We start from the raw sequence: 12,330 nt of genomic DNA on the forward strand, positions 1-12,330 counted from the left end.
GGTTAGTCATGCCTTTTGGCCTAACCAATGCTCCTAGCACATTCATGCGACTAATGAATCATGTCCTACGGGATTGTTTGGGGAAGTTTGTGGTTGTTTATTTTGATGACATTTTAATTTATAGCCATAGCTTCAATGTTCATCTAGGACACCTCAGGGTAGTCCTTTCTCTCCTTCGCGACCATTAACTTTATGCCAACATAGACAAGTGCAATTTTTGTGTAGAGAGTGTCATCTTTCTTGGGTTTATGGTCAATAAAAGTGGGGTTCATGTTGACCCCGAAAAAAATCAAAGCCATCCAAGAATGGCTTGTGCCAAAAAATGTTAGGGACATTCGTAGCTTTCATGGGCTAGCTAGCTTCTATAGACGGTTTGTACCCTACTTCTCCACTATTGCCTCACCCCTCAATGAACTCGTCAAGAAAGACACACCTTTTGTGTGGGGTGATAAGCAACAACAAGCCTTTGATGAGATCAAGGCTAAACTCACCCAAGCACCAGTTCTAGCCCTTCCAAACTTTGAGAAAACTTTTAAGCTAGAATGTGATGCCTCTAGGGTTGGAGTAAGTGTGGTTTTATTGCAAGAAGGCCATCTAATTGCTTACTTCAGTGAAAAACTCAATGGCCCTTCTCGTAATTACCCCATCTACGACAAAGAGTTGTATGCCCTTGTGCGAGCTTTTCATACTTGGAAACACTATCTTGTGTCTAAATAGTTTATAATTCACACTGATCATGAAACTCTCAAGTATTTGAAAAGCCAGCATAAGCTTAATAAGAAGCATGCAAAGTGGGTTGAATTTCTAGAACAATTCCCTTATATCATCAAATACAAGAAAGGGAAATCCAATGTTGTGGCTGATGCACTTTCTAGAAGATATACTCTTTTAGCCAAACTTGGGTCTCAAATTCTTGGATTTGACAATATATGTGAATTGTATAGTCAAGATACCTTCTTTGCTTCCATTTATTCTGCTTGTTTCAATAAGTCCCAAGGCGGCTTCTATATCTCCAATGGATACCTTTTCAAAGAAGGCCGCCTATGCATTCCATTTGGTTCTCACCGTAAACTTCTCATCATTGAGATGCATGAGGGAGGATTAATGGGTCATTTCGAGGTCGCCAAAACTTTGGCAATGCTTAAAGAGATATTCTTTTGGCCCCACATGAAAAGAGAAAATTAAAAACATTGTGCTAGTTGCTTGATTTGTTTACATGCTAAGTTTAGTGTAATGCATGTTGGGATGTATACTCCTTTGCTTGTGGCTTCCACCCCTTGGGAGGATATAAGCATGGACTTTGTCCTCGGGCTTCCAAGAACTTCTACGGGTGTTGATTCCATTTTTGTGGTTGTGGACCATTTTTCTAAAACGACACATTTTATACCATGCCACAAAGTCAATGATGCAAGCCACATTGCAAAGTTGTTCTTTAGAGAAGTGGTTTGTCTCCATGGCTTACCCAAAACAATTGTGTCTGATAGGGATACTAAATTCCTTAGCCATTTTGGAGGACCTTATGGTTTAGGCTTGGAACTCAACTTTCTTTCTCTACTTCCTGTCACCCTCAAAGTGATGGGCAAACAGAGGTAGTTAATAGACCCCTCTCCATATTGCTTAGGGTTGTGCTTAAAGGGAACCATAAATCTTGGGATGAGTATCTTTCGGACATTGAGTTTGCATATAATAGAGTGGTCCATAGCACCACCAAACTCTCACCTTTTGAGGTTGTTTGTGGCTTTAATCCTCTCACTCCACTAGGCTTATTGCCTCTTCCAACTTCTTTTGACTTTGTTCATAAACAAGGGGTTTCTAAGTCTCAATTTATCAAAGATTTTCATGAGAAGGTTAAAAGTAAAATTCAAACCCAAATGGAAAAGATTGCAAACTCTAAAAACAAAGGTAAGAGAGTTCGGTCATTCAATAAAGGTGACTTAGTTTGGCTTCGTCTAAGGAAGGAAAGATTTCCTCACTTAAGAAAATCCAAACTTCGTCTCCGTGGTGATGGTCCATTCCAAATCATAAAGAAGATCAACAACAATGCTTATCAATTGGATCTTCTAGCTGAATATGGTGTGTATCCTACTTTCAATATCACTGACTTACTTCCTTTTACACGTACTGTAACTGATGACGATGACAACCAAGATTTGAGGGCAAATCCTCTTTAAGGGGGAGGGGATGATGTGACCCCAACAAGCCCAAATGCACCTTCAAGCCCCATTTCAAGTGCAAGCCCACTTAAAGGCCCAATTACAAGATCAATGATGAAGAAGATTAAAAAGGGCCTCCCATTAGATGATCACAAATTCAATGGGCATCTCACATTTTACATGGGCCAAAGAGATCACAAAGACTTGAAGAAGTGCATGTAAATTTAGTAGTGTAGATTTAAATTGGGCCATTGTTTCGACTTTGCTTTCAATAATGCATAAGACAAAAACATGTTGATTGAGATACACATTGGGCTTGGCCCAATTTTTGCTATGCCTGGCCGAAAGCATCACTTAGTGCAAGGAAGAAGAGCTCACGGACTCATCACACCTTAATCCAAGGGCTAAGAGACTTGGCTTCCTTTTCAAGCTAGGATCTCACGGCCAAGATCAAGCTTTCTTCTCAAAGCTAGCATCAAAGGCCAAGATGCTTTCTCCTTCTCATCCAAGGGCCGAGATTCCTCATGTGTAATGGCTTGAGTATAAAAGCCTTAATTTTTCAGCATTGTATTCACTCTTGAATTTTATGCAATAGATGCTAATTGAGTTGAGATCACTCCTCCTTCTATTGCCTTAAGAGTCACTCTTTCTAGAGATTTCCTCTCTCTACCTCTAGCCACCTTCCTTAAGCTAACATTGGTTAGGAAATTCTATCACCTTCTTCACCTACCATAGCTTGCAAGTGCCTTCAAAACTTGCCTCCACTCACTCATCCAATTTTCGCTGCACCATGGAGTTCTACATGTACCTTTGGAGCTCCGCCACTTGGGAATATTTCCTTGTTTCTTGGATTTGCAAGAAACAAGAGAAGAACCCGGGAAGATGTAGAATCCAATTGTGGATTTTTTGGTGTTTTGGCAAGTCCCCCAGTTAAAATCAATGAAAGCTTTCAGTTGGATCTCATTGTCAGTAAGGAAGAACAATCCTTGTGAAAGGTTGGCCTTTATGTATCTTAGGACTTGTTGAATGACAACATAATGATTGACAATAGGTGTCTGCATAAACTGGCTAAGTAAGTGTATACAAAAACAGAGATCAGGCCTAGTGTTAGTGAGATAAGGGATCTTCCCTATAAGTTGTCTATAATACGTGGGGTCTGGTAAAGGTTCAACAACATCATATAGAGCTTTGGTGTCTTTAAGGTAAGGTGTTATGCAAGGTTTGCATCTGAGCATGCCAATTTGATTTAGAATATCCAAGGCTTACTTGTGTTGGCATATGTGTATGCCTTTCTTGGATCTAGCCACTTCAAACCCAATAAAGTATTTGAGATCTCCTAGATCATTGATCTTGAAGGCATTGTTCAGGAGAGCCTTGACATCTTCGATTTCATTCAAGGAATTTCCTGCTAAAATAACATCATCTACATACACCAGGAGAGCTAGAAAATATCCAGAATTATTTTTAACAAAAAGAGAATTGTCATATTGAGATTGAACAAAACCAACAGAGATTAAAAAGGAAGAGAGTTTGTCAAACTACTACATGCTAGCTTGTTTTAGACCATAAAGGGATTTGCGTAGCTTGCACACTTATCCTTGAGTGTCAAGGCTTGGCGGAGGGGTCATGTACACTTCTTCTCTTAAATCCCCATGAAGAAAGGCATTATCTATGTCCAATTGATGTAGATGCCAATTTTTAGTGACAACAATAGCAAGGAGAAGTCTAACTGTAGTTAACTTTGCAACTAAGGAAAAAAGTATCCAAGAAATCTATCCCTTCGACTTGAGTGTATCCTTTTGCCACAAGTCGAGCCTTGTGTTTCTCAATGGTTCCATCTACCTTATGCTTAACCTTGTACACCCATCTACAACTTATAGCAGTTTTGCCTTTGGGTAATGGGGCCAAATCCCGAGTTTTATTGAGTTGTAAGGCCTGAATTTCCTTTTCCATAGCCTTGATACATTCAGGTTGAGTGCAAACTTCATTATAAGAATTTGGTTCATTAGTAGAGGAAATAGCAAGAGTAAAATTTAATTGTTTTTCAGATAAAGAGTGATATGAGAGAATAATAGAGATGAGATAAGGGGTTTTGAGAACATTTTTGAACTCTATATTATTGTGAGAAGAGTTAGAAAGATTGACCTAATGATGATAATCTTTAAAATAATTTGGGATGTGTCTAACTCTGTCAGATCTTCTGATATGTGTAGATTCAGGTTCTGTCTCTATTGTATAATCTATAAGATTTTCTTGTTTAAAAGTATGAACAAAATTTTCTTCAGCCCGTAAATCATAACCAATTTGGGTAATAAGGATATTGTGTTCAGTATGGTTGTAATCATAGAAAACATCATTCAAGATTTCTTTCACCTTTTTTAATGGGATTTCCTATTTTATCCTCACTGTTTACATAAGGAAAACATATTCATGAAAGATAAAATTCCTATTTATGAAAATCTCCCTTGTCTTGATATCTAAAACTATGTATCCTTTCATACTAGCTTTACAACCAATAAAAACACCTTTTCTGGCCCTAGGGTCGAATTTAGTTCTATTATTTTCCAAAGTAGAGCCATAGCAAAGACAACCAAAAACTTTCAAATCAAGGAGAGTAGGAAGGTCACCATGAAATATTTCATAAGGACTTTTATTTTTGAGAGTAGGAGTAGGCAACCTATTTATCAAATGAATAACATGAGAAATAGCATATGTCCAATAAGCTTTAGGTAAGTTAGATTGAAACATTAAGCTACGAGCAACATTCAAAATATGTTGGTGTTTTCTTTCAACAATTGCATTTTGTTGTGGGTTTTCAACATAACTACGCTGATGAGCAATACCATAGTGATTACACAAATTAGTGTAACTAAATTCAGAGCCATTATCAAACCTGATGATTTTAATATCTTTTCCATATTGAATTTTAACATAAGTAATGAAATTCCTTAGCAGGGACCTAGTTTCACCCTTAGAATGCATCATAAAAGTCCAAGTGTGTTTACTTAGATCATCAACAATGCTTAAGAAATACTTATGACCATGAACCAACATAACAGACATAGGACCCCATATATCTACATGTATAAGATCAAAAATAGCAACAAAGGTAGTAGCACTACGGGGAAGGGGACATTTGTGATGCTTGGCATAATGACATATATCACAGATAGAATTATCCACAGATTGAACATAAGGAAAATTGGTATAGATTTGTTCAATAACCTTGTTTCTAGGATGTCCTAGTCTAAAGTGCCATAAGTCAATATCATTTTTGTTACAATTGAGAGCTAGACTAAAACAAACAAAGTTCTTATTTGATAGAAGAAGAGATTGTAAGTAATATAGGCCATTAATGAATTTAGCATGTCCAATCGTCTTCAAGGTAGGGCTGCTTTGAATCTGGCACATCTTAGAAGAGAAAGTTAAAACACAATTCAAGTCTTTGGTCAAGGTTTGGAAAGATATTATATTGAAAGTAAATTCTGGAATGTAGAGAACATTAAAAATGACAAAATTTTCTGAAAAATTGTATTGTCCCAGCACAATGTATAGTGATAGTAGAAGAATTAGGTAATGTTATGCATATAGGTTTAATTTTATGAAAGGCCACAAAATGTTCTTTATTGTATGTGACATGGTCAATGGCATCAGTGTCTAAAATCCAAGAAATACTACCTTGTTGAGTGGTATAGTTGGATGTGCTTGAGTCTTCCCTTTGAACCTGGTTTACACTGTGCCCTGGTTTTCTGATATGTTCAATGAACTGTAGAAGCTTTTGTATCTGCTAAGGAGTAAATCCAATAGATTCTTGCTTGGCAGTCTTAGAACCATTCCTTGTCAAATCTTCTTTGACATTCATATTGCATGTAGATCGATCATGGTTATCTATGTCTTGATTACCAAAATCCTATCTTTACATGAACCACCAAGGTGGATACTCGTGCTTAGAATAACACTCATCAATAGTATGGTTCATTTTATGATAGTAGGAGCATTGCTTTCCAACATTGGGATTCCTTCCTCTCCCCCTTCCTTGTCCTCGCCAGCCATTACCACGTCCCTGTGGCTTCTAATTACCTTGTTCAACTTGTTTCGAGCCACTTTGTTTCTCAACAACATTCACAACAGCTTTACTTTCATTTTTATACCTAAGATTGCCATTATTTTGTCTTTCTTGCTGTATTGTGAGGGAAAAAGCACGATTGATGCTAGGGATAGGTTCTATCAATAGGATTTGAGTGCGAACATGATTGTAGGTATCATTTAATCCCTTTAGGAAGAAAATGACATACTCAATCTCTCTGTATTTTAAAGAATTTCTGGACAGATCACACTTGCACTGAATATCACAACTACAATGTGGTATGAGTCTCAAAGACTCCAATTCTTCCCACAAAATCTTTAAGTTTGTAAAAAATTGGGATATATTTCTATCACCTTGGCGAATGGAATGAATCTCTTGAAGCAAGTATGAAATCTTGAAGTAATCTCCCTTAGAAAATCTCTCTTTTAACTCTTACCAAAGATCTCTAGCATTCTCCACGTAGACCACACTTTCATTATTTGTGGCGACAAGGTCTCTATGATCCAAGATAGAACCATCATTTTCGATCATTCCCATGTATCGTACAGGGGATCATCCTTTTTGGGTGCCTTGATACTGCCATCTATGAATTTAATCTTGTTTTTTGAAACAAGACCACATCTCAAATTCCTACTCTAGGAGGCGTAATTGGTCTCATTGAGATTCTGGCTGACAAGAACATGTCCAGGATTCTCTCCTGGATGAAGATAATATGGACTGAGGGGTTGAGGATCTGATCTGCTATCTTTTTCTGTGTAGGTTCTGGGTACCAAAAATGGAGAAAAAGAAGGGGGAAGCAGCGGAAGCAGGCAAGTTACAAACCTGCTCTGATGCCATAATAGCTTTAGTAGAAAGGAGCGTGAAACTCTAGAGTTGTGGGTTCACCCATGGCAGCACGAGAATGAAGTGGAAAGCATTGACGAGCAATAGTTGCTTTGTGAGATTAAGGGGCGCACACACGAGAGAAGGAAAATAGGTATGGGAAATCATAAACTCTTTGATTGATTTGGTTCAGTTTTACAAAAACTTACACAAACAAGAACACAAACCTATCTTAAATAGGTTCGTGAAACTCTCAAGCGATAACCCTAAACTACAAGATGTTACCTTTCTAACTAACCTTAACCACCTACTCTAACATTGTTAAAGAGATTTCTCTATTTTGGAACTAAAAAAAACATGCTTATCACATACTATGTATGCTGGTGTTTGGAATAGAAAGTGGTACGTATAATGGTGTTTGGCATAGAAAGTGAAGATGATAAAAAATGGTCAAAAATATCAGTACTGTGTATAAGAACACTCTCCTACTAAAGTTAATAACAATCTTCACATCAAATATAAGCATGAAACAAATGCACAATGTTGGTTGCACTTCTAGAACAAGGGTGGGTTGGTTTTCCGTGATTCCCTGTTATGGAAAAAAAAAAAAAAAACTCATTTAGCATGGTTTAAAAAGTAAAGCAAGTAGGGTATAATATTCAAAGCTCTTGCTATCCCTGGTTTAAAATGGGCAAGGGAAAGAGAAAACAGACAAAAAGAATCCCTACGCATTATCCAATAAAAAATGGTATCTGAAAAAAAAAATAGCATTATTTATATGCCAAAGTGCATAAAAGAGAAGTAAAATTCGACAAAAGAAAATGGTGGATTGTATTGGCATGACTGGAGATGGCTCTACAAATTGAATATATAAAAGCATAGATTTTTCCACAAGATAATCAGATTTCGTCGAATGATGGGTGGTGCAAATTAATCCAGATCCCGTCGAAAAGCAAATTCATGGCTTTATTTGACTTTGTTAAATTTCTTAAAGTGCTTTTTTGATTCGTCGTGGAATTAAACAACTAAACAGGTCCGAACAACCCTTTAAACAATTGAAGATGGACAAAAGAATGAGTAAAATACGACCACTTTGTCTCATGATTCCCACAGACAATTACCTTTTAAAACAAAAATGGAATCCTAACCATTTTTCTTTTGTGGAATCTTAGTGTACTGTAGATTAATAATTATATATCTTAACTGTGCCATAAAACGTGATGTTATTAGAATATAAAGGTCAAAACTCAATGAAAAGTAGCCAAGTGGATGGTGTGGTAGGTTGCTTATTAGTAGGTGTTGTGGACTTAACATCACGGGTAGCTGGGAAGGTTTGAATGAGTAAGATAGTGAAGCATGGAATTAACATTCCTTTCATTATAAAACCTTTGTATCAAAAAGATCCCACACTACACCAAAAGTTCAAACTATTTCACCAACCCAACTCATTAATTATTATTATTATTATTATTATTATTATTATTATTATTATTATTATTATTATTATTATTATTATTATTATTATTATTATTATATTATTGTTATCATTATTAAGGTTTAATATTTTGTCTTTCTTACTATTAAGGTTTTCTTTCTTTTTTTCTTCATTTCATCTTACTATTTAGCATATTTATAATTTAGTTTCAATTTTTCATTTTGTAAAAGAAGAATTAGTATAGTCGATTCCATCACATCATTAGTAATAATGGCATAACATCACATAAGATTTGAACAACTAATGATACATTATTACCGATCAACACATATTGGAAAACTTCATATATGTAATAAACAATAAATATCACGTATTACATTAGTATATCATTACCCTGAATATAACAAAAAAAAAGGTCTATAATAATTTATTAAAAATAATGAACTACGTTAAGAATTTCTAAAATAATTGAACAAAGTTGAAAAATTACATGATAGCGAGATAGCGAAATAAAGATGACTAAAAATTGTATACTTGATAACAAAATCAATTAACTTGTCACTAGAGAAATAATTTTTACCGGAGGTTATTTTTAACATTTCTGACAGTTTTAACTTTCACTAAATGTGTTATTCGCGGTTTTGTTTTCTTCCAGAAAAGTCAGCGTCGTTAACGGATTACCGACGGTTTTCAGCAATCCCTAGTAAATCAGTACTTACCGGCGGTTCTGGAACCCCCACTATTTACCGGCGGTTCTGGAACCCCTACTACTTACCGGCGGTTTTAGAAAAAAATTCTAAAATAATTCCTGAAACATATCAAATAATAAACAAAAATTCTAAAATTTTGATATTTGTTTATAACTAGATATAATATATATATAAAAACAAGAAAGTTTGTTTGTTCAAGGTAAATAATAAATATTAAATGTTCAAACTAGTGGAATATTACAATATTTTTGTTTCTTCATAAAAGTAAAATAGTAAAAGTCTAATATAGCATTCTTCGACTATCAATCTTGATCTTGATCTTGATCTGAATCATTTGTTTCTTCATTAGGAACACTCCCTTGATTAGACACCTAACATAAAAGAAAACATAATTAGTAACATTCATTACAATATAAAATATATATTAATATACTAAAGATTTAAATATTACTGGTGATGTATGAAACATAGGAAAGTCTCGAGGCAATTCTCCTTGATAGTTTTGTACAAAGAAAGTCATCATGGCCTTCATTTCATTGCTTGTAATGTTAATGAAGAAACCTATTTTAAATCACCATTAATCAAACTAATCAAACTATTTTAAAAACATATATAAGGTTACTGCCCAAGGCAACCCAAACCTGTCCTAAATTCTACATACCAGCAATCTATATTTGTTCACAATTTATTTATTACTAATGATGATGTGTGTTGGATGCTGTGATTTTAAATTGCAATTGTGCTACTGTTTCTGAAATTATTGAAAAATTATAAGCAGATATGACTATGACAACAATATCAAATTGCAATTTGTTACAGTACTAAAGATAAATGCAGAGTATCATAAAAACATGAGAATTCTTGATTGGATAACAATATAAATGTTGATTTATAAGTGCAATCTATTTAAATTCTTACTAATTATTTGGTGCAGCTGTGATGATACACCATAGATAGGTAAGAGTTGAGCTGTGGGATTTGTTCATTATTTATACACCATACAAAAATTATACAAGCATTTATGGCCTTATTCTATTTGTCTGCATTATTTAAAACTAAATAACAGTCCATGTTTTGAATGCAGGTTAAAGTCACATGTATTTAGTAAATAGATGATTCAAATGGGTTAACGTCACATGTATTCAGTAAAGCTAACATTAGAAAAGAATAAAGATGAAAATGATTGGTTAGGCTTTTTATTCGGATTCTCCATTATTGAAAATACTAGAGTATGGATACCAGTTTTAGTTGGACACTCCAACCTTTGTTTGAAGGTGATAGTGCATATTAGACCAAGGTTTTCAGTCAAATGACGGCTATTTTTCTTGATGGTGATATGAGATGGAATCAATGTCTTAGAGAAGAAAGGGAATTCGCCATCTTGTATATTCTAGCATTCTCCAATCTAGTGCAGAATACACATCATTAAAAGGTAGAAAAGATGCTTAAAATAGTTGTAGGCCATGACTAGTTTCCTAAAATGATTGAAGTCCATGACTATTTTCCTAATGCAACTATGCAATTATGAAAGTTTATGCATAGAAATCGAATCCTAAACTAAGTTTGAGCCATAATAATAAACAGGATGAGTTTATCCCCTCTATTATCAGTACCAGATATCAGACATGTTCTGTAGAGAAAATCTGTACCACATATTGCAACCAATGTGACAAATGCAAAAGTGACCAAGAAACTGTTAAAAAACGTTACCAACCTGGTTTTGTAATTGTGTATAAGAAGGAAAGCTTGAAGATGTCCCATTGCACGAATGAGCATTGAAGCCAAACACTTTAGATGGGCAAGGTCCCAAACCTAAACCCCTAACACGTCCATAATGTTCTTGACTTCCAAAAGCATGAGCTAAGGAATCATTAATTGATATATCTTTTGATTGGGATGATGATAATTTTGATTCATACGCTTGAATCTTTTCCTATATAGAACATAAGAAGAAGCTAAATAAAATAACATGAAGTGTGAAAGATAATTATAGACTTTATTAGAATCAAACTTACATTGATTTCCCTTGCTTCATCACTAACAAATGTTTCATTAACACATTTGTGTGTGGCTATCCATACTTCTCCTCTACTGACCTTATGGCCACACTCTTTTTCCTATAAAATTGAAGAAAAAGTATATTACATAATTCAAAAAATTAAAACAAATTTCACATGAAGATATATAGTATTGTCACTACCATTTCATCATTTTTTTTTCTTGCAATGCTCTTAGATCCACCTGTATGAGCAATGGTTTGCTTTGCCCTATTCTCTATATTTTTTAGGGCATGGTCCTATTAGTCAACGTATAGAAATTAATAATTATGAATAAGGTTGATGGAAAAAAATTTCAATTATACCTTTGTTTTTGAATTAGACGATAATCAACAAAAGAAGCCGATTGATCTCTATCTATTCCTTTTGGAGCCATTGCGATCAATTCTTCTCTAGTACGTGTACCATCATTCCTTTGTTGCCACAATTCTTGGCGATAGTCTCTCCACTTTGTGTTAAGTGATTTGAGAACATGGTTTACATGAACATCAGAATGAACATCAAACTTAACCTTCAAGAAATGAGACAATTAAAATTAACAACAATCATAGTATAATTAAATTATAAATTCAATTTTTACATTCCTTGCCTGAATAGTGTTTTTAAGTATATCTTCTTTATAATCTTTAGGAATCTTCCTCCAACTAGAATAGCTAATAGGAAAAGCATTGAAGTTTCTTGAAATACTACCTAAAAACATATTCAATAATGCTCCACTATCTCCAATTGGTTGGCCCTCATTATTCCATTGCATAACAATCCTTTCATTAGTAGGTAAATTCCATACATCATTGGCTCGTAGCTATTTTGTATTTATCTTTCCTTGATCATCTATAAAGTTTGAAAAACAGATTAAATAGTCCATTATTTGTAATATTACTAATGACTTCATGCAAAAATTTGCATGATTAAAAACATAATCTTAATAACAATATACCATATCATATTATAAACAAGAACAAGTATAAACAAGGACAAGTTCTTACTGCTTGAAAACATTAGTCAAGTGATTTTAAGTCAAGTGATTTGAATATGAAATAAAATAAAATTAGAAGAAAAATACTTT

At 34.4% G+C, this 12,330-nt stretch overlaps 1 pseudogene; it reads right to left on the minus strand.

Annotated features, from left to right (window-relative positions):
• Positions 1 to 9,509: 9,509 nt before the first annotated feature.
• On the minus strand, positions 9,510 to 12,129 carry LOC114194945 (uncharacterized; annotated as a pseudogene).
• Positions 12,130 to 12,330: the final 201 nt, after the last annotated feature.

The sequence above is a fragment of the Vigna unguiculata genome, chromosome 8 (genome assembly GCF_037176805.1).
Source record: "Vigna unguiculata cultivar grain cowpea cultivar isolate G323 ecotype 2 chromosome 8, ASM3717680v1, whole genome shotgun sequence".
NCBI classification, from domain to species: Eukaryota; Viridiplantae; Streptophyta; class Magnoliopsida; order Fabales; family Fabaceae; genus Vigna; species Vigna unguiculata.